Below are 24,469 nucleotides of genomic sequence, written 5' to 3' on the forward strand. Positions count from 1 at the left end.
GTCTATATATATACATATTTGCACATATTGTTGTAAAAGATCCCATTCATCTGTGAGTTAAAAATCGAATAAGGTAAACAGAAAGGGAGTAGTTTAACAGTGTAAGAAATGTTTTCAAAAGAATTTATCATAGACAAAGAATCCTTCGATGATTATACTCATAATTTAGGTCTTTATTTTAGTAAGAAGATTAAAATCCCTCCCTACAATTTCTTGTTCCTCTGATTTTCTGTAAAATTGAAGCAAGAAAATATTTGATATTTCATTGATGTGGATTTCCTTTTTCCCAGGAATTATTGAAACTCAGGTTAAATGCATAATTTAATTTAAAATCCACATATTGTAGTACAACATATAAGGTTCTTGTTTGAATTCACTGTCTGCCATGCGTTAAAAAGCACTATTTTAAGGCCGTGGAAGATGTTCCCATAGTATCCCGAAGCACCTATTTTTTTAGAAGGATTTGTGGCCTTCTGTGCCACTGATGATAAGGAATTTCATTGTTCTTGCTTTCATACTCAGCTTGACCTATTCATCCTAAATAAGCTAATCCTAGAGAGAGTTTTGCTTCAGGCATAAAATGATCAACACACGGATGGAAAGCAAATCAACCACCACACATGCAAAAACTGATATCAGGGCCAAATAGAGGTAGAGGGTTATAGCCATGAAGCAACGTTTCAGACCTACCTCCCCCTAAAATCAAGACATCCATTTTAAGAAATACTGCCATGATTGGTAATAATTTATTTGAAACTGATGTTACTAGAATATGACATAGATACCTTTATATAACACCCACCTACTGACAAGGTTCTGATTCAAAGATAAAATTATCCAAGAAAAGATAGTGTTAAAAAGAATAAAAATAAGGGCACTTGGGTGGCTCATTTGGTTAAGGGTCCCACTCTTGATTTGGGCTCCAGTCCTGGTCTCATGGTTTGTGGGTTCAAATCCCACTGTCAGTGCAAAGCCTGCTTGAGATTCTCTCTCTCTCTCTCTCTCTCTTTCTCTGCCCCTCCTCTGCTTGCATCCTCTCTCTCTCTCTCTCTCAAAATAAATAAATAAATTTTAAAAAAAGGTAGAAGAAAAATAAAAGAATGACAAGAACTTTTAAGTATGATATAAAGGGCTCCTGCTTTCTTTAGGGCTTACTCTGTAATTGATACCAAATTGAATTCAGAGTATCTTCTTTGATAAAAATATCTTCTTTGATAAAAGAAAAGACTTGGCCAAGAGTCAAGCAAAGTTTTCTCCTAACTTAGCACATCTCCCATCTCCCTAAATACACTATTATCACCTACCATCTGGAAGGAAGTTTCCATCAACTAATGATCTGCCTCATTAATATCAGGAACCAAAATCTGTAGTCCTAAAACCACCCTGAGCTGGAATGATTCCTGTTCTAAAAATAATCAGGGCTTTTGATAAGAGCTACATCTAAGAGCTTCAAGTCAAGCCAACTTAGTTGCATCTAAGTACAGAATGGCCAATATCAAAGATGCTTTGCATGAACAGACATATTTGTATACAGAAGATGGAAGTACACTTGGCATACAAAAGTATGGGGCTGTCTATTACCCTATATTTTTATTTTAATGTAAACAATATTTCTTGGGGGATGTCTTTTCTTTGTTCGATTAAAAATACTTCATTTAAACTTGAAAATATTTGCAGTGAAAGAGACATATCACTCAGCCAAATCCTTAAGCTTGAGCTGAGTAATTATAACAGAAACATAAAGGTTATATTATCATTAATATATTCAGATGTTTTCAATTTCTCATTCAATTGTTATAATGGTAATAAGGTGCTTAATCTTTTAAATGGAATTTGAAAGCCTACAACTGATTGATTTCTAGAACATAGATTACAATGAACAGAAATTGTGACTTATTCACTAAGGTAAAAGAAGTCATACCAGGATACTATATGGTTTTCCTAAGATGCTAAGCCCATACTTCTATTCTTGCATGTAGAAAATAAATAAAAATTTGACTAAATATCTATTTACTTTACTTAAAATATCCTGGAGTCCATTGATAAAAAAATGAGGAGGTAATACCTGTTCTTTGGATAAAGATCATTTGAATTAAGTATTCCAAATATAATTGTGCATAATTAATAACTAGCTTTAAACCATTACACCATTAGATTTATCTTTTATTTCATTCATTCTAATATCTAATCAGTGGAATAATTGTGGGAATCTGTGGGACTAGGACAAACACACACGGGTTTTGAAGAACATTTCAGATTTTAAACTGATTAACCTTAAATATCAACTGCTTGTATCATATCTAAAAGTTTTGATTCAGCTTTAAAAAAGTAGTTTTTGCAAGACACATAGACACACACACATAAATTACAGAAATTTAGTTACTATGGTAACCAATAGTCTTAGAAATCAATTTGCCTACATACTACATCCATGAGTTTACTCCTCAAGAAGTGAACATGAAGTTTTTTCCAATGACAGCTAGCTTCAGATTTCTGTCTGTGACTGCTTTCTTACACTAATGAAGAAATATCTTACAGACCCTGAGTTGTTTTAAAAGCATACAAGACACAGAGATTTAGTTGAGTACTTCTTGAAAATGAATGCAATTCTTAGTACAAAAATTCTATGACACAGAATATACTGAATCTCTTGCATAATACACAAGACTATCTTATATAAACAATATCAGTAGTAAATCTGTGACACATATTCCTCCCCAAAATTAGGGAGCATAGGTATAAGGGAAGTACTTCTCTGATATACTAGATCCCCAACTGCTCTTTGCTTCAATTTCATGATAAATATATCCCTGTATCTTAATTTAAGTAAAATAAGAATTTATTTCAATCTTAGCATCCATTTGTAGACTATTTAACTGCCTGCTGAAAGCCACCAGAAGTGATACAGAAACATGAACAAAAAGTTAATAATAACAATAACCCAGCAAAAGTAGAAGCAAAATAAAAAACAAAATTAGCCACAGCCTTATTATGCAAAAGGTATATTAGAATGAATTATAAGCCAAAAGAATCTGAACATTCAGGATGAGTTAGGATCCCTGTGGTAGTCTGATCAAACCAATAGATAACTTCTTAGAATAATATTTTTTAAATGTATAAATAAATTACTTAAGACTTTATAGAAAACCAGTTACATTTAATTAAAGTTATATCCATGAATATTTTGGTGGTATTCGGACCCCATATGAAGAATCTCTGAATGACATGAAGGCAGTAGAAATAAAGAAAATATATAGATGGACTGCAAATATATTTAAGAGGTAGAAATTATAGAGCTTTCTTTTTTTAGAATTTATAGAACTTTCTGATGGAAAATATTGGGTGGAGATGATTGAGAGAATGATGTAGTTAACAGAGGGAAGACCCAGTTTCAAGCTAAACAATAGCATGGATGAATGCTGATAATTGGTTGATAGATTTGGAGAGGCTATGTGTGTTTAAAATATTGATAGTGATAGTAGGCCAGATCCAAAATTTCTATTTTGGCCCCAGTTTTGGAATGTCTTGTGGGTTTTCAAAGGAAGAGGTCAAAAAGGCAGTTGGAAGTATAAATCTGAATATCAGATGAGAGTTTGGGCTATAGAAGTACATTGACAAATCAACAGCATATAGATGGGTTTTAAAACCCATGAATTTGAATAAGATCATAGGGAAGAGAAAATAGAAAAAAAAGGGTCCAAGATTGAGTCCTGAGGTAATCCATCACTTAGATGTTGAGCAAAGGAGAAGGGACCACTAAGGGAAACAATAGGGAAAAATTTATGAATGTGAATTGAAAGCTAATTAAAGAAACTACTTCCAGAAACAAAGGAGTTGTCAACTGGATCAAAGTCTCTGAGATGGTGGGTAAAATGACAATGGATAAATTACTTTGCCTCAGAAAACTGTAGCTCATTGGTAATGTTTATACAACACACACACACACACACACACACACACACACACACACACACACTCACACACTTTCTGGTGGTGTGGGATGGGCCAAAACTGAAATGTGTTAAAGTGAAGAGTAAGTTGAAGGTAAGACTGAACAGGCAGCTCTTTTAGGAATTTTGGCTGGAAAAGAAAGTAGAGAAGTGAATAGTGACTGATGAAAATAAGGAAAAAAAAAGAATGTATGTTTTAGAATGGAAGATAAAGGATATTTATAATCTAACTAAAGTAATCTGTTGGTGACAGAAAAATTAATCACATCATTCTGTGAATAGAACCAAAGAAGCTAACATAAGACTTTAAAAATACATCCTTGAAAGAAACACATTATGGAGGCATCAAAATAACTTAAAAGTGAGAAATTTGAGGTATTTAATTATAACACTATCAAAATAACTGCCATTATTCACTATTCTTTTTTAAGTGATTACTTTCCTATGGTCACAGGGTTAGAGGTTTTATGAATCATATCTCTAAACTTCACAGTGGCTTTTTAAAAATGTTGTTTTCATTTATACATGAACAGACTGAGGCACCTAGAAATTAAGTAAAATGTGTATAACATTCAATCTTTGACATCTCATCACTACAGACGGAATGTTTATAACTTCCACAATTCATATATTGAAACTCTAACCCCCAGTGGATGGTATTTGGTTGGGAGGGTGGGCTCTGAGAGGTAACTAGGTTTAAATGAGGTCGTGAGGGTGGAGTACTCACAATAGGGTCATTCAGTATGTGTGTAAGAAGAGACCAAAGAGTCATCTTTCTCTCTCCACCATGTGAAGATACAGCAGAGAGAGGGCCATTTGCAAACCAAAAGGAAGCCCCTCACCCTGTTACACTAGCACCTGATCTTGGACTTTCAGCTCCCAGAATTATAAGAAATAAGTTTCTGTTGTTTAAGCCACCCAGTTTATGATAATTTTGTCATAGCACCCCAAGCTGAATAAGATATCCATAGTCCATTTATATAAAAAGACTGATATAATTTAACCTCTTCAATGCACCTGATAATTATATGAATATTTAATTTTTTTCTAAAAGTTGGTTTAAGGAGAACCAGGTCTGCAAGATGATAGCTGTGCATAATAGGCAAACACACACACACACTGTAATGTCAAATGTTTGGGAAGTCATGTTACTTTTTTTCCAGATAACTTCTTTTTTCCTCAAGATTTGCCAAAGGATTTTAATGTAACTCCAGATAAATTCTTATAACAAGATTTCTTAGATCTTCTGATATGCTAACAACCATTTTGAATTTCCAAAGGTACATTAGCAAAGGTGATTTCCATGAACCTTGGTACAGATTGTGCGTAAAGGTCTCTATGATGACATTCCTTGATATGTTCACCTGGGTGTTCTTTTCCTTTATACTGTTATTCAATCTTTTTTTTAACATAAAAAAGCTTTTCTTTTTCTTATAAACCTCTAGGGACAAAAATTCACCAGGGCTTACTTTAAGAATTGCTTACATTTTATTAATCGCTCATTCTATAATTATAATGTAATATATACCATTTAATTTTTAAAAACATACTTTTCCCGGGCCCTATAGTTCACATATATCAATTCAAAGCATGACAGTCATTTTGCATAGTTTGTATATGAAGAAGCAGAAGATCCAGAAATATTATACATCTTAATAAGGTTATATGGTGTTTAAGTTTCTAACTAAATTTTGAACTCAGGTCTGTGTGACTTCCAAGCCCATTGTCTTTCTGTATCATATACTGATTTCTTTTGTCATCTCTCCTACTTTGGTTTGTTCAAACCTCTAATTTATTGATTTATTGGTTTATTGATTTATTCTTCTCATATCGGGGTGAAATAGAATTTTTAATAACATAGAAGATAAATGGTCTCTCTGTAACTCAGTAGATAAATTTATTCCTTCCAAAGTGGGAGTTAAATGTTAATATTCTATTGCCTATTTGGTGGGTTGAGGTACCACCAAAAATTTTGTATAAAATAACATTGACAACGAGGATTTTCCTTTTAAGAAAAGGAATCCCACAGTCATATTAAAGAAACAAACAATCCCCCCAAACATTGGTGGGAGCAGTCATCCCAACATTCCTCTTACCTGTAAAATGAAATGAGAGAGGCTAACTTTTCTGATGCTGTATTCACAGACACAGTCATATACCACCCCTGCAGAGTTCTGGAAATGATTGGCTTTTTTTGTTCCCTGGGAGACATTTTTTACCCCATTTCTATTCCTTGTTGTTTTATTCCTCTGAAAGCTTTTTAGGCTTGTTTACTTACTCACCTGCAGCTAAAACTTGTTTTCATAGGTAGGTGGTAAGGCTTTTTTTCGGTGCCTGTTTTAACTTACTTTATTCTTTAAGAAATCACTTTGATTTTTTCCCATATTTAGAGTTATAATCTTCAGAAAGTATTTTTAAGAGCAATTTCTGTGTATTTATATGAGGGTTATCTTTGGTTTTGCTAAGCATTAGTACTAGGCTGGATGTTTTATGTGCCAAAAGTCTCTCTTTCTTTGCGTGGTACCCTAAAACCTCCAAAACACAAAAATACATGTGAGTGGAAATCATTATTTGGCTTCTTATTGTTAAGTCCACTTCTAAAGTCTTGCTGTGGAATCCACTTTCTGAAGGAATTCGGCTACAATGGAGTATTTCCATACTATAATAACCCACTACAAACACTGCTTTTGATTTTTTTTTAAATAGAAATACCCACAAGATTTGTATATATTCACTGGTTGTAAGTGTCAGTCTATTTTGTTGTGTGCTTTAGTAAATCCATGAGCTTTGTCTCATTGAATGTTTATTATAAATTTATTTGATTAAACTGACAGAAATCCAAGATATAATTAAAATGGGTTTGGTATACAACCGTGCTTTCCAAATAATACGTTCAGATTACCAATAAACATTTATGTTTTGCAAAATGTCTGATATAATACTATAGACTTCATTTATGGCTAGCTAATTACTGAGCCCTGTATTTATTTAAAATTACAGGTAGATAGAAAGATAGATATTCCTACTGATTCCAGTCAAGTAAAATCATATTTCAGAACTTTCAACTAAGTCTTAATGACTTTTATATTTTCAAGTATTTTAAATAAAAAGTTTGATTCTGCTTTCGATGTTTGATTGTTGCCAGCTTTCAAGCCCCACATTTCTCCCCTCCTATCTTGCCCTACATGTGATAGCAAAGCCCACGCATTTCTTCCTTTGCCTCCAGCAGGAACTTCACACCAGGTAAGCCTGAGCCAGGTAGTAGGAATCCTCATTCCATGCCCACCTACCTAGTCACCATGATAACCCCCCACACCACCAGCTACTCCCTGTCTTTCAAACTATTTTCAAACCAGCTTGGGAGCCTGCCCTGTTCTCCTCAAAAAGCATCACTCTGTGAGTAATAAATCATTTCATGCCTTCTTAGTACATGTGCAGTTTCATCACTAACATCCAAACCAGTGGGGCATTGATCCTGCCCCCAGCAGGGCAACCACAGCATCTGTATCAATTTGCACAATATCACAATACACTCCACTTTCTACTTTTAAATATTTCTACTTTTAAACTTTTAATATTGATAATATTTATTGTACTTTACAGTGTGACTAAGTTCTTTATGTATGCTTAGAATACCACACAGTTTCACTGATTTCAGGCATATGTCAATATCTATAAAGTGGAATTCTTGAGTTAGTTATAGTTCGGGTCACTTAAAAGAGCCAAAGTAGAAGCATATTCTTGGGATATGCACTAAATCTCCTGGAACAGAATCTCTGAGTCTGGGGGCTAGGAATTAGTATTTCTAGTGAGAATCTAAGGTACATGCACTATTTTATTTGAACACCATGGGGCCTGTGTACCCTTGGAAAATCCTGACTATATTTATTCATAGTTGTACTGCATCTATTGAGTCACATTTCAATCATCCCAATCAGGCCCTGTTTTGTTTTTGTTTTTGTATGTAAATTACCTTGAATATTTTTGAGTGTTATGATTTTATCCAGAAGAAATTTCTAGGCATCTTTAGGAAATATTTGTATTCATTTTTAAGTCCATGCATTTCATGAGAAACTGTAAGTTAAACATGAGATTTAAATTTAAAAAAATAAGAAAAAGGCTGAAAACCTCATTGTTTTTCACTTTCAAATAATTTGAAAAACAGTTAGATATCTGATGTTTTTTATTGCTTTTTCAAGAAACAGCCAATGCCCAAAATTACACCTACATTGTACTTAAACTATCTCTGATGTTAATTAACTAGATGGTTACTTATAACCCTAAAGATTTATTAATTAGTTTTTATGAAAGGATTGATGATAAAGTAATTAAGGATGTTTGATATTTATCATATTTGGTTAACTCAATCACAGCACAAACTGACAATGGGAAGGAGGAGGAATATAGTAAGAAAATCAGAAGAAAAAAAGAAAATGAACAATTCCTGGACACACAGCTAAGAAACTAAATATATGAAAAGGCGCAACAATGAAAGTCATTTTAAAAATCATAAAGCCAAGGGGCGCCTGGGTGGCGCAGTCGGTTAAGCGTCCGACTTCAGCCAGGTCACGATCTCGCGGTCCGTGAGTTCGAGCCCCGCGTCGGGCTCTGGGCTGATGGCTCAGAGCCTGGAGCCTGTTTCCGATTCTGTGTCTCCCTCTCTCTCTGACCCTCCCCCGTTCATGCTCTGTCTCTCTCTGTCCCAAAAATAAATAAACGTTGAAAAAAAAAATTTTTTAAAAATCATAAAGCCAAAAGGAAAGAGAATTTTGAAAAAGAGGAAAAATTGGGGTACCTAGGTGGCTCAGTCAGTTAAGCGTCCAACTTCAGCTCAGGTTTGTGTCCAACTTCAGCTCAGGTTCATCTTACAGTTTGTGAGTTTGAGCCCCGCATGGGGCTCTGTGCTGACAGCTCAAAGCCTGGAGCCTACTTCAGATTCTGTGTCTTTTTCTCTCTCTGCTACCGTCCCACCCCCATCATTCTCTCCCTCTCTCTCTCTTTCTCTCTTAAAAATAAATAAACATCAAAAAAAAAAGAAAGAAAAAGAGGAAAAATAAAAGGCAAAGTGTCACAATCATGCATCTTGACCTTAAGGTTTTAGGAAGAGATTGTTTAAGATTATATTATGTTCCTGATACATAAATTTTTGGAAGAAAGTGCTCTACTTAAAAATATTGTCTGATATCCTTTCCAATATGATTTTTTTTATTTATATATGAAATTTATTGTCAAATTGGTTTCCATACAACACCCAGTGCTCATCCCAAAAGGTGCCCTCCTCAATACCCATCACCCACCCTCTCCTCCCTCCCACCCCCCATCAACCCTTAGTTTGTTCTCAGTTCTCAACAGTCTCTTATGCTTTGGCTCTCTCCCACTCTAACCTCTTTTTTTTTTTTTTTTTTTTGTTCCCCTCCCCCATGGGTTTCTCTTAAGTTTCTCAGGATCCACATAAGAGTGAAACCATATGGTATCTGTCTTTCTCTGTATGGCTTATTTCACTTAGCATCACACTCTCCAGTTCCATCCACGTTGCTACAAAAGGCCATATTTCATTTTTTCTCATTGCCACGTTCCAATATGATTTTTAAATAGTTTACATTGACTATCTACTATGAAAATACCAAAATTAGCATATATTGGTTTCCTCCAATTTGGTCTGCATAACAGGTGCTGCCATTGCTTTGTCCATATCCTCTTAATTAATCATGAAAGTTAGCCCAGTGGCAGTGGAACAGTGAAAAATCCTTGTGATTGCAGTTCCAACATCAAACACCTGTGACTCTCTACCTGAGGACATCCTCTGGTTTCCTTGAGCATTCTTTTCCCAAGTGTCCAGTTAACATTTCCTAGAGTGACTTGTAACAAATATCTACAACCAAATTGGTAAAAAAAAATATCTTCACTTCTTTGCTCCTCATGGGAACAATTCTGAGTTTGGTTTTATATAGTTTCTCAGGATCCTCAGTTGAATAAATTCCTAGTTGTCCATAGGAGTGCCCCTCTAATTAGTAGGCATTTTATTAGCTTTATTTACTTCCCTCTTAATTTCCTACTTTCTCACCTACTCCTCCCCAGATTTTATTACCAATAAAGAGAGAGGAATTAAAACAGCTCATCTTTGAAGGGAAATGTCTCAGGGAAGGAAAAAAGGCAGCTGCACAAGTCTTTTCCTTTTATAAACGTGACGATAACTGTACCTCTTGTCCTTACAAACCACACTAATACTGTTTACTGGGAGAAGAGTTCTTATTTATAAAATGGTTTAAGCAGAATGTCCCTAGTTTAGGTTTACTTATGGTGAACAAGCCCAGAATCTGTGGATTTTGTGAGCTATGACTCCCTGGGAAATGCCCATATACTGTATAATAACCTAGGTTATTAAATGGATATATTTCACAAACTAAACACTTTCTACTGTGTGACATACCCATTTATCTCACAGGTTACCTCCTTTATTTTTAAAGATTACACAGTATATGTACAAAATGCAAAAGAAAGTCCTGGAGAGCAGCACTCCCCTAGACCTCTTCCTAATTCATCTGTAGTAGTTGATTGTTTTTATTCTTAAAATTTTTCATAGAGATTGATAATGAATACAATTGCTGATTTGTGTGGAATCTGGATTTCCCTCTGAATGTTGGTGTTAGTTCACCTCCTAAATAAATTATTTACTCAAGTATTTATCTTAGAGTCTGATTTTAGAGGAACCTAAGACACCTTCTTTCCACTTTACTTTTTTTATTTTGCAGGTTTTGAGAGAGAGAGAGAGAGAGAGAGAGAGAGAGAGAGAGCGCTAAGGAGGAGGAACAGAGGAGAGAAATAGAGAGGGGGGGAGAGAGAGAATCCCAAGTTGATTCTGCACTGCTCGAGCCTGACTGGGGGCTTGATACCAGGAACCAGGAGATCATGACCTGAGCCAAAACCAAAAGTCCAACGCTCAGACTGACTAAGCCACCCACCTGCCCCTCCCCTGAACCTTCTGTTGTAGAGTGGGTTCCTAGAATGTAGATTCTGAGACAAAGTTTGTATGTAAGATATGTGTTAAGAAGTACATTTAGGATACACATTTATAAACAGGATAGGAATCAGGACTGGGTGGAGGAAGATGTCAAGCTGAAATGTAAGCCCCCAAACAGCCTAGTTTGATGATTCTGGGAGCTCTGGAGCTACAGTGGTCATCCAGTGTTGTTCTGAGTTGAGCCGTGATGGCCAGTCATTTATGCTTTCCTAGCTTTCAGTCATTGTTGGTGGCAGTGTGACTTGGGCTACAGGACTCTGGAATTGAGACAACCCTTGAAGAAGCAAACAGCTCAAGGTTATCTATCAGTAACACTCTCCAGTAACACTCTCAGCCTTTTAACAAGGATGAGTCCTTCACTGAAATGGTATGGAGGTGACATACCACAATCATCATATACCTGGTTTTGATGACTATATTACTTATTTTCTAATACTTTTTTTTAAATTATTTTTTCTTACTCTTTTTTAAGCCTTTGAATATTCTCATTCTTTTTAACTGGGTTATCAGTTTTAAATGAGATAATCAATGTGATTTCACAACCTCATAACTTTTCTTTTCCCTTCTAAATATTATTAATTATATTACTTATGGATATTCAGAATTGATTACATTTACATTACAGTATGCTTTATTCTTAGTCTTGTTATTAAATTGGATTGCATGTCACAAATCATTTTGCTTTAATTTCTCAATTCATTTTATGTTCAACTGAAGATTTTAAATTGTTAATTTCCTTAGGAAGGGCTTACAAAACATATATTGTTTGGTTCATTTTTTATGTTTGAATGTGTTTTATGATTTATTTCTTTTTAAAATACATTCTATTAGTCAATATTTGCTACAGAAATAAGCAACTCTAAGATGTCAGCTTCACATCTACTGGGATCCATTGGCTTAGACTGGCTAGAGGGCTTTATGACTTTTTCATTGTGGGACATAGGTTGGAGGAATGGTTACTGCCTGGATTTTGTTGTTCTTATGGCAGACAACAGGAAAGCATTAAAAAAAAAAAGACTGATGGAAATACAGAATTCCTATTATATATTCTGTATTTAATTGGACTGTATATTGACATGTTTGCTTACATTCTCCTGGCTAAAGCAGACCATACGGTGAAGGCCACGTGGCAGGAAGTCATATGGCAAAGGGCATGGATAAAAATGTGTTGAAAAGCAAAGAGCGAATAGCTCTGACATAATACAATCTAACAAGTACATTCCTTGGCAACAGTAATTGGGTTATCTCCTTTCTACATACAAAATGCACTCACTCCTCTCCAAGAATGGTACCACAGGTGTTTCAGACACACATGACCTTAGGCTTGAAACACAGAGTCTTATGATGAACTATTCTTCATCAGGACCAGATGCATATTACCTTTATTTGAAGGCATATAAATGAAATAGAGAAAAATAGTACATGGTTGTGAAAACATGGTAACTGTAGCAAATACTTCTACCTGAAAAAGACGATAATGGCTGTTACTGGTTAGAAGCAATTCTGAAATAATCATAGGTAAATATTCTAAGACCCCTTTTCAGAAAGACAGAATATTCTCTGATTAGGTTAGTTCTACCCCTGATAGAAACTCTCAAGTCCCAGGTGCCTGGGTGATTCAGTCAGTTAAGCATCTGACTCTTGATTTCAGCTCAGGTCATGATTTCATGATTTGTAGGTTCCGGCCCCATGTTGGGCTCTGTATGAGTGTGGATCCTGCTTGAGATTCTCTCTCCCTCTCTCTCTGCACCTTCCTCTTTCACACTCTCCCTAAATAAATAAATAAATAAATAAAACTTAAAAAAAAGAGAAACTCTCAAGTCCCTTTTTATACATGGTTTTAGATGTGCATTCTGGGAGATCTTTTCCATTGGTTATATCTGAAGAGGTTCTGCTTTTTGCCCATAGAATTTTGCATATATAAGTGTTTTTGGACTATTGTGTCTCTTTTGACATGTTTGAACTATTAGAGTCTCTTTTAATCCATGTTTCAGGTTCATTTCAAAATATGAGTTTACTAAGTCCTTGTTTGGTTTCTATTTGATTCCACTCACATCTAAGTGTAAGTGGCCATAGCCATAAAACGTGAATCTTTCCCTTTAGACCTGATATAAGTACCTGAGTCTATCAATTTTCTATGTGCCCATCCTTTTGTCTCCTTCCTCTGAGTTATTTTGTTTACCTGAAAGAATTTACTGAGAGTCACATTAATTCAAGTAGGAAGAAAATATGCATTGTTTCTATTGTTCCTGTTAAAAGTTGAGACTACCCAAAATTTGTTTTTCTTTTTATGAAAGTTTTTCATTTATTTGAAATGTGGTACCTTTATTTGGACATGCACAGTGCTGACTTTTCCATATTCATTTTATTCCTGGAGAATCTTCCCTTATATATTGTGGAGTCTTAGGCAGGAATAAAAGTTGTGTCCCAGATACCAAAAATCTACATCTTCAACAGTTTATTAGTAAGTTAACCCATCTCTTAAATCATGTGTTATCATCCTACTTTGAAAATATAATTATGGGGGCGCCTGGGTGGCGCAGTCGGTTAAGCGTCCGACTTCAGCCAGGTCACGATCTCGCGGTCCGTGAGTTCGAGCCCCGCGTCAGGCTCTGGGCTGATGGCTCAGAGCCTGGAGCCTGATTCCGATTCTGTGTCTCCCTCTCTCTCTGCCCCTCCCCCGTTCATGCTCTGTCTCTCTCTGTCCCAAAAATAAATAAACATTAAAAAAAAAAAATTAAAAAAAAAATAAAAAAAGAAAAAAAAAAAAAAAAGAAAATATAATTATGACCAAAAAAAAAACAAAAACAAAAACAAAAAAACTACCACTCTAGTTTTAAAGTTGGCAGCATCTCAAAGTCACTGAATTTAATCATTCGAAAGCCTACTTGGGGATATTGTTTTTAGTATGACAGAGTTTGGGTAATTCATAATGTAAAGAAAAATATAATATGTAAATTATTAAATATTTATTATATTGAGTTTATTTATGCTTTTATTTTAGGAAGAACTAGAATTGTGTGGTTAAATTAACTCCACATGGGTTTTATTTACAACGTTTCCAATATTGATTAAAGATCTTTGATAATTTTTTGGTACTGTCAATCTGATGAAGCTATTGTCTCCTAAGGCAGTAGCCCTGGAAATTGTCCAGAAAAGTCCTAAAGCAAGAAGTGCCTGGGTGGCTCAGTTGGTTAAGCATTTGTCTCTTGATTCTAGCTCAGGTCACGACTTTGCGGTACCTGAGTTTAAGCCTCACGTCAGGCTCTGTCACGTCAGGTGACAGATGGGAGCCTCTTTGGGAATCTTCCACTCTCTTTCTGCCTCACGTGTGCTTGTACTCTCTGTCTTTCTCAAAAACAAAAGCTTAAAAAATTTTTAAAATGCAGTCCTAAAGCAAAATTATAAATAAACTATGTACTTATAATATGCACCTATTATAATAGTGTCACATTATAGATTATCATTTTATGTAGAATATTTCAAATTGTATAAATTAATCCTATGAACTGCTACCTGATACTGTAATTTTCCACTGTATCTTAAAGTATATCAATACGGTACTTCATAAATTTCTCTTTGTATGAATTTTATGCTTTTGGATAATGTTTTCTTGCTGTATCTCATGGGACATTTGCACTTCAGCTTTCTTCCTTTTTCAGTTTGATAATTTTTGTCTTGTTCTTAGCTTTTAACATTGTTTAATATATTATTCAATGCCTCCAATTTCCCATAATTTCTGGGATAATATATTTATTTTCCTTCTCCAACATGACTAGGTTTGCCAGTTCATGCGGCATCGATTTTTACTGTCCTGCCATGGATTTCATGGATTCTTCTGTCTCTAATTTCTGCTCTTGATTTACAGAGGTAATCTATTCCTTTTTTTAAGTTTATTCATTTATTTTTAGAGAGAGACAGTGAGAGCAGGTGGGGAGGGGCGAGAGAGAGAGAGAGAGAGAGAGAGAGAGAATACCAAGCAGTCTCTGCATTGTCAGCTCAAAGCACAATGAGTTCACGGCTTGAACTCACAAACCATGAAGTCATGACCTGAGCCAAAATGAAGAGTTGGGCAGTTAACTGAGCCACCCAGGTTCCCCAAGGTAATTTATTCCTTGAGCTATCCTTAAATTTTGGCAGCACTTTTGAATGAAATATTCAAATGGAATTTTCATTTCCATGGAAATATATTTTTCTAATATTCTTAAAACTTTTAAATTTCTTTCCTTGTTTATTTTAGTATCTTTTTATATATTTCACACAAGTTCCTTTTGTTATCCTATTATTACTCACCTATAAATGTTCTGAGTTCTTTTTTGTGAGCTTTTTGCAAGACTTATATGAGAGATGAGCCACAGGCATATGCTATCAGGAAATCTGGCTCAAACCTGGTGTGTGTGTTAGAGAGAGAGAGACAGAGACAGAGACAGCAAGAAAGAAAGACAGACACAGAGAGAAGAGAGGATAGCAAATAGAAACAGGTTTGATGAAATTTCTAATTTGGACCAAGGAGATACTGCACATCCTTCAAATGTAAATAAAATCTATAAGTGGAAGAATATCCACTATCCAAATACAAAATGATCAGTGGTTCCAAGTCCTCCAACAGGGCCTTTCGTTTGTAGCCTAGGCAGGTTAAAAATAGATCAATATTCCCTTTGTAGGTAGTACTAATTGCTAATGCTTAATAATGCTCACTATGTTCCAAAGGTTGTTATAAATGCTGTATATACATACTTAGAACCACATGACATAGTTATAATTATTATTCCATTTTACAGATGAGGAAAGTGAGGCACAGGAAGATTAAATAACCTTCCAAAAGTTACAAATTTATTGGTTTCTATTTCATCACTCCCAGTAGATTATTTTAAGACTAATTAGGTTGGGACTTCTTATGGGAGAAAAAAAGATTATATACTCAGAAGTGCTTTAGTATATGGCATTCTTATCTGGGCTGGGGAGTAACATTTTACTTACCTAATGTATTCTGAACTCCGAAATATTTTTTAGTTTCTCAGCCTTCCTGATTACTTTTGAGCTTTGTAGTGTAGAGATTTGTCTGGAGAAAGTTTGACCAGGAAGAACAGGATGGGATTCTGGGAAGAGGTTTGTGGTAGGCCCTATGCTCAAGTGAGAAAGAAAATTCATTCTTCAGGTTTCTCCTTCAAGCCAGTTTCTTCAAGAGACAGGGACTCAAGAAAAAACATTCTTGCTACGAACTTCATAGTTTTGGATAATACTTCTTTGTTATATGTCCTCGGAATCTAGATCTCTTAGAATTTTAAGAAGATGAGAATAATAGCACTTTAAAAAATGCAAGGTCTATTTAAAGTAATCAGTATGTTTTCAAATAATTTCAAAAGACATATTTTAAACGTGATATTTAGTAAAGGAATAAATAAGTGAAAACTGAGTATCTTTCTTCCTTTCTAACAAAACAACTAAAGATTACATATGATTGCAGAATCATTCTAATATACTAACAAATAAGGAAGAAATATATAGAACAGAAATATAGTCAGCAAGGTTTAGATATATTCATCATTTTAATATTTATATTTGAGAATCACTTAAAAACTGCTGACCAAGTAACAATAGTAATTTTGTATTTTTCAACCAAATCTAAAAATATTTTCTTACTCTTTTTTTAATGTGTTGAAAACTATAATAACATATTGGAAGCTCTAAAATGCACACTATCTAACAATACACACAGAAAAAAATGCATTCTATTTTGGAGAATACACCATCCAGATTGACTCATATAGCAATCATCTTATTTTGACAGCCATCATCTGTATAAAATGTCAACCTTAAAGTGAAGATAGACAAGTGAAGAATGAACTGTTGCCTTTTCTGAGTTCAAAAGAGCAAATGCACATCTCATCTCAATAAGAAGTGTAAATCTGAAAATGGTGTAATTAGTTTTGTTAGCCTTTTTTGAAATAATAAAGCTGAAGACAACAAAAAAATCTAATATAATTAGTCAAATTTACTAGGATAACAGAAGAATTTTGACTTAAATGATAAAGTATATTAAATTGATCTAAATATAAACATGAAAAAATCTCTATTAACGACTCATGCCACAGATTATTTTCATTGATAACATCTATGATAATTAAAGAAAACACAGTTTATTGTCACATAATCAAAACTTTTATGTGCTTAAATTTTCCCATTATGTTCCATTTTTTCTAAAAGCTGAAAATTCAAATCTGTTAAATACATAACCCAACACTTAAGCCTGCTTTCTCATCCAAAGTCCAGGAAACAGGCATCCACAAAAGTACCCTCAACAAGGCATCTGAGGATAAGAAAATCATTTTTTAGCCAGAAGATTTCTGTATTCTGATAGGTTCAGTTTTACCATATAATAAGTGGATGGAGGACCATTAAAAGTTTTTAAGAAAAGAATGAGGTAACTATTCAGTAGTTTAAAAGACAAATATTAGACCCTAACTGGTGACAATGGTAATAAAAAGTAGTAGGAACATCTATATACGTTCTTATCTTTGTGTAAGCAAAGGATAATCACAGAATGATATGCAGTAAGTTATTAACAATAATTAGCAATCAAGAGGAAAGAGTAAGTCTATAAATGTTCCTTTAGACACTTCAGTATTGCTGAACTGTTGTATACATATGAATTATTCTTTTATTTCAATTATTTAAATAAAAATAGTTCTTGAAAGAGAACAAGTAGATTACCTCCAAGATGTTTAGTGAGTAGAACCAATAGCACTTGGAGACTAACAATGTGTACCTGATGAGCAAGTGTATAGATAGAGTCAAATATTTGTACTAAACTAAGATTTCTCACTTGGATTAATATGATGATTTTGACTTATTTAATCAAGATCAAGAATACAAAGTTGGGGGGGGGTTGTAGCTGTTTTTTAAAGGGGAGGTTAATGTGAGACAATACACTTCTTTAGACATATATGAGTGGAGTCTGTTCAAAAGATGGTGGAGAATATGAGCTTGTAATTTCCAAGAGGTGTGGAGATTGAAGATGTAGAAAGGGGAGTTATTAGTAGGAGATGAAAACATGGGAGTGGGGAAGTAGAGGAAACAGCCTGGAGATAGAGCAGAGGGTATAGGATGGACTGTGTCAGGAGTGTAGTCCTTGCATTCACTAATATTCACATGATGATTTGAAACACAAGGATTTTTAAGAACATGAAAGATGTGAGTTGTGTTGCAGTGTAGGTGAGAGAAAATGGGGGAGAATAAGAGACATTTTTTTTAAGTTAAAAAGTATAGGAGTGCTTAGGTAGCTCAGTTGGTTAAGCATCCAACTCTTGACTCTGGCTTGGGCCATGATCTCACAGTTTGTGAGTTCGAGCCCCACGTTGGGCTCCATGCTGACAGGGCAGAGTGTGCTTCGGATTCTACCTCTCCTCTCTCTGTGCCCCCTCCCTGTCTCTCAAAATAAATAAATAAACTTAAAAAAAACATCTAAAATGTATAAATCTGCAAATCCCAAAATATATAAATCTTTCATATCTACTGTATTGCATCAAATAGAAGACCCATTCCTTATACGAATCACAATTATTTTATGTATTACTAAGAAAGGAAAAATGCTGACATTAAAATTTGATAATGATGCCTTCTGATAATAGTATTTGTAAGACTCATTCTGATAGCATATGTATCAGAATAATTACAAATATAAGTATATATATTACATGTAAATGTATATATATTTTACACAATTTTTGATCACTTTTTATATGCAAGGCATTGAGAGGATTTAAAAGATATTTACCCCTCAACCTTCAACTGTGAAAGAGCTTATATTTGTGTGTTTGTGGGTTTTTACTTTTACTGCCTCCAACATCAAATAGCTTCTCACTCAGGTATTCCAGACAATCTTACTTATAACTGTAACCACTACCCTTCATGCTGGACCAGCACTGTCAGTCCCCCTAGCCCTACTACTATATTTATTGTTAGAAGCTATCTCAGGGCACAAATTTCTGTTTGTTTTGTTTACTGATGTATCCCAATTGCTTAGAATTGTGCCTGGCACCGAGTAGTCACTCAATATTTGTTGGATGACTGAAAAAAACTTTTGTATATATACAAAGCTGTTAGAGGTCTATGTTATAAGGTAGCCACACATCAATAGCTAACTTGGCTTTTAAACTTTCCATCTGGTTAGTTTGGAAATTAACTGGCTTATGCCAGCATTATCTGTGGCTTTATGACATTTTCAGACCCTTCTTTCTCTTAATGTGCTAAGCTTAAAACAGGATTTGATTTCCTGAGCTACTTGTCTGCTTTCTCTGTGCCACCAAGGAATTCAGTCCATCTTTCATCTCATTCACGGTTTTTTGAAAGATCCTTTGGGGGTCAAGTCTTCAGGTGTGTGTGTGTGTGTGTGTGTGTGTGTGTGTGTGTGTGTGTACACACATATACAAACACCACACACACACACACACACACACACACACACACATATACACACACAATGGGTTTTGTGTTACCTTTTGATGTAAGTAACAATTTACAATCATAATGTAAAGAAATAAAAGCCTGATGTATTGTACTTCCAGATGCTTCCCTGATGTATAGAATCTTCTTATACAGTAAATAATGCATTGTAAATATAAATATATGTTTATAAAAATATATACATATGTCTCATTGGGTTGTTTTGAAACTCCATTTCTTTTTGTACATTTAAAACCACAAGCTCATATTTAGCATTATTTTTAGGGAAATGTCCATGGTCTCTAAAATCAACTAAGAAATGTGTACTTCAGGAGTCCAGATTTTAAAAAAACATTAATACAAGTTATAAAGAAACATCATTTTGACACAGTGCTTTGTTGGCTATAGGAATTTGTCAGTATTGACCAAATAGTAAGCCTGTGTAAGGCAGAATAATTTCATAAAATCTATTTCTTTATAGGATGCCTCACAATGGATTGTAACTACCGTGGTTGGGGGCTCACAGAGTTCATGGGGATGGAGAACAAGAGTGAGGGAGAGTCTGTGAAAAAAACAAAGCCATTTGCCCTGCAGAGCATTTATCTTTGTGTTGGCACATTGCCTTCTATGATAGTTCATAAAAACTCACAAGTATAGGATTAGAGGTAAATATTACAAAGGAGATGTTTTTATTAAATCACTTTCTCTTCTTTTACCTTCCAGGGGGAAAAGAAATGAATATTCCAAAATACAATTTAAACTGATCCATGGGTAAATGTCAACAGTAGTGTTTTACCCAGTGGTAATTATTCACAAATGGTTAATCTTCCTAGTTAAATAGTAAGTGAAGGACTAAGCATTTATGTGTTTTTAATGCTACCATAATAACATCATGAATCATTTAATCGTAATGCTCAAAGTTTTCATTTTAATGGGAGCAATCACCATCACAACAATAATCAAGAGGCCTTGGTAAAACTCCTTTCCCAGAGCATGACCTTGCCTACAGAGAGATTTAAGGGAGGTCTACAGAGCCTTCTCCCCTGTTCCTGGCAAGTCATTTCCCTCTGCCACGACACCATCTGTCTCACAATTTACACTGCCCAAGAGATTAATTCCTAGAAGGAGGCAATGATTACAGTGATTACTTCCATTACTCTAAGAGAACAACAGTACTAATTCTTCCATTTGTTGCAACCCTATTTATTCAGCTCTTACCCTAAGTCAAAAACTTTCCAATGACCCACTGTCATAAAGACATGTATCCAAATGGCTCTGTATAGTTCATGATCTGACCTAATCTATCATCCCTTCCAAATCCCACAAATATGTTTTGAAACTCATAACCAAATCTTTCATATCTTCAAAAACTTCTCAGAATATTCCTTTCACCTTCTTGTTCCAACTGAAACATGATGGAAACAAACAAAAAGCCATCGGTCCTCCATACCCCTCTCAAACGGTGGCTGTTTCCTTCCTCCTACTTTGTGTACAATCCCTGGAGATGGCTTCTTCCTGCTTTCAACTCCTTTCCACTCCCTCTACTCTAGAAAAAAAGAAAAACACACAACAAAAATAAAACTGCTTTTCTTTTTGGCCATCGGATCATAGCACTTCCTTATTATGATGACTTCTAAATTTCCCAGTTGTTCTTAAACACTGAAATTGTTAAGACCTAAACACCAGGTTCACTTTACATCTCTCAGTGAGGGAGCCTATACTTACTCTAAGTTACTTAAGCAACCATGTTAACAAAACATACAACTTAGTGATATGTAAATATGTTCATCTTCATATAACTTCTCTATCTCACCACAGCTTCCCACTTCCATGTTTATAGCCTAGAATATTTTACTACTTATAACTTCATACTATTTTTTAAAGTTTATTGTATTCATTTGGACAGCGGGGAGGGACAGAGAGAGAGGGAGAGAGAGAGTCCAAGCAGGCTCCATACTGTCAATGCAGAGCTAGAAGTGGGGTTGGATCCCACGAACGGTGAGATCATGACATGAGCCAAAATCAAGGGTCAGATGCTCAACTGACTGAGTCGCCCAGTTGCCCCTACTTCTTTTTTTTCTTAACCCTCAATTTCAAGTATTCTGCTTACTAACTACCAGCTCCTAATTTTCCTTATTTTTAGCAGGAAAATATTTCAAATTTGCCATTATCCATTTTATTATGGCTTTTAATCCATTGATCCTGACACTTTTTACTATGCATTAATTATCCCACCCTGACATCCATTCATATCTGTCACAGATTCTAATGTGACCAAGGAGGCCTTAAAATTCTCCTCAGCTTGAGTACACTTTAGACAGGTTTCTTTCGGAAGACGGACACCACACCTCTCTTTTCATAGAGCATTTACGTTAAAAACTCACAATTTTCAATTCTTTCTCTCAGCCCTTACCAGTTTTAGAGCCTAGACATGTCTTTCTCAAGGACCTAGGAACTATTCCTTTGAAATATAATCTTTAAAAAGGATAGTGTTGTGTCTCAGAGTCTCTGTGAGGGAGGGTAGGGGCCTAACACCTTCTGTAGCATTAATTAGCAAACACAGAGAGCCCAAACACCTTGACGAACCCCCCAGAGAGTGTTCTCATTGTTTCTAATACTTCATTTCCCATTTTCCCTTGAATCCATTCCTTTCAGCCTTTCTACCTTTCTAAAAACCACTCATGTCAAAGTTATCCATGACCTTTTTTGTTACCAAAGTTTTATTCAAACACCTTCTTTTCATCCCATGTAATCTCTCAACTCTTTTTTAGAAAGTATTTTCACTTTGTTCTGTAACAAAACATTTCCGGCTAACCTCCCCTACATTTTGACTACTTTTTCCAAGTATCCTTTGCTAGCTTCTTTTATTTTACTCAATCCCTTCTTCATTAAAAAGGGGTGTATTTGAAGGAAAGCACTCTCAAAAACAAAATTACTTATTTTACTCATTAAACACTAATTCATCAAATGATTTTAAAGCACATTACCAATACATGACACTTTCACAGGGTTAAGTATACTTTAACAATAAAATAAATATGATCCCTGTCCTCATGAAGGCTATGTTCAAAGCAGTAGATACACACGGATCACCAATGTCTGTGTATGTGTGTGAAATTTGGTAAATATTAAGTGACATAACAAGATGGCATGCCATTCTATAGCTCACAGGTGAACTGGAATACACAGAAACATTCAATAATTGGAAAGTTGAATCACTAATAAAAGAAAATAATATGTCATTTTAAATTAGTAAAAAAGGATACAATGATGATTATTTTAAAATAAAAGCTGCCTTTATATTTAGAGTGCAAGCAATAAAAGTGTTACCTTATGAAAACCTCCAGGGGACTTTATTTTAATGACTATATCAGAAAAAATTATAATTGGGCTTTCTATGGTTCCATGTGCTATGTGCTTTTGAAGTGCTCATGTAGCCTGAGGGTATATTTCTTACATTCTTAATTATTCTTAACGAAAGTTTTCTTCATTATTAATTTGGCCTCTTTACGAAGTAAGAACGTGCTAAATCAATTTCAGCTTAGCTGTTTTTCAAAGGATCACTAAATTTAGAAAACACAGACTTTACTATATCTAAAAGTTATAAATATTAATGCTTAGATTTAAATACTAAACAAATAAATAAATATAATGGAATACAAAATAAAGTAGTGCTTTATGTTGGTACTAAGATGTTTGAAGCTCAAATATTTCTAAAGCTCAAATCCTAGCACTTTAAAAATTATCCTATCATACAAGGTCAAATGTTTAGGTTTTTCATATTGAAGTAGAAGGACAACAAATCTATATATTAAAAATTAATCAACAAAATGTGTTTTTACAAGGCAATTTTCCTGTTTTTCTGTTGTCTTAATCCAAACACTCACTTAAAAAAGTGAGACTATACTATTTTAAAAAAAATGTTTATTTATTTATTTTGAGAGAGAGAGAGCAAGAGAGAGAGAGAGAGAGGTATGAGTGGGGAGGGGCAGAGAGAGAGAGAGAGGCATGAGTGGGGAGGGGCAGAGAAAGAGAGAGAGAGAGAGAGAAAGAATGAATCCCAAACAGGCTCTGAGCTGTCAGCACAGAGCCCATTGCAGGGCTTGATCCCAGGAACCGTGAGATCATGACCAGAGCCAAAAGGGTTGGCCACTCAACCAACTGAGCCACCCAGGTGTCCCGAGAATGTACTCTTTTTAATACAGTAAATATAACTGCTTTTCTATTAATGCACTATTGCAATTATCTAAAAAAGGAAATTAACCAAATTATTTTTCTGACTAGAAATAAAACTGACAGAATGCTTCTTACACATACATCTCACCTTCTTCCCTCATTTTAGATCATTCTCTGAATAAAATTCTGAATAAATGAAATGGCTTGACCTGTGCTCACTGTAGTTGAATGTTGACATATTGTCAACTTCATTGCATTATTTCTTCTAGTTTTTGCTTTTTCCTTATTCCTTTTAATTAGTTAATTAATTAATTAATTTATTTATTGTTGAGAGACAGAGAGAAACAGGGCACAAACAGGGGAGGGGAAGAGAGAGAGGGAGACACAGAATCCAAACCAGGCTCCAGGCTCTGAGATATCAGCACAGAGCCCAATGCAGGGCTGGAACTCACAAACTGCAAGATCATGACCTGAGGTGAAGTTGGATGCTTAGCCGACTGAAGCACTCAGGCTCTCCCCTTATTCCTTTTTAAATCTCCTCCACTACCCACACTTCATAGGCAGTTAGTGCCAAGATCCAAAAGAGAAAATATTTGTCCTTCACTAAATTTCTGTGTACAGGTTGTAAGAATTATGTTATAAATATATCTGGGTCACATAATATTTAGGAAAAAAAATACTTCTCAGGTAGTTGGTCATTCTGATCAAGGATACCTGCATCTTCACAGCTTAATCTATTATCCGTGACCAAAAACTTTTTTCAGTTTCAATATTTATTTATTCAGTACACTGTAGTAAATATAAAAACTACTAACGACCTGCAACATTTCAATATTCTCTCAGATGACCTTGTTCTGATAGTGAATTACAGTTTAAA

This window comes from Puma concolor, chromosome E4, assembly GCF_028749965.1.
Source record: "Puma concolor isolate L17-30 chromosome E4, mPumCon1.1.hap2, whole genome shotgun sequence".
Taxonomy (NCBI): Eukaryota; Metazoa; Chordata; class Mammalia; order Carnivora; family Felidae; genus Puma; species Puma concolor.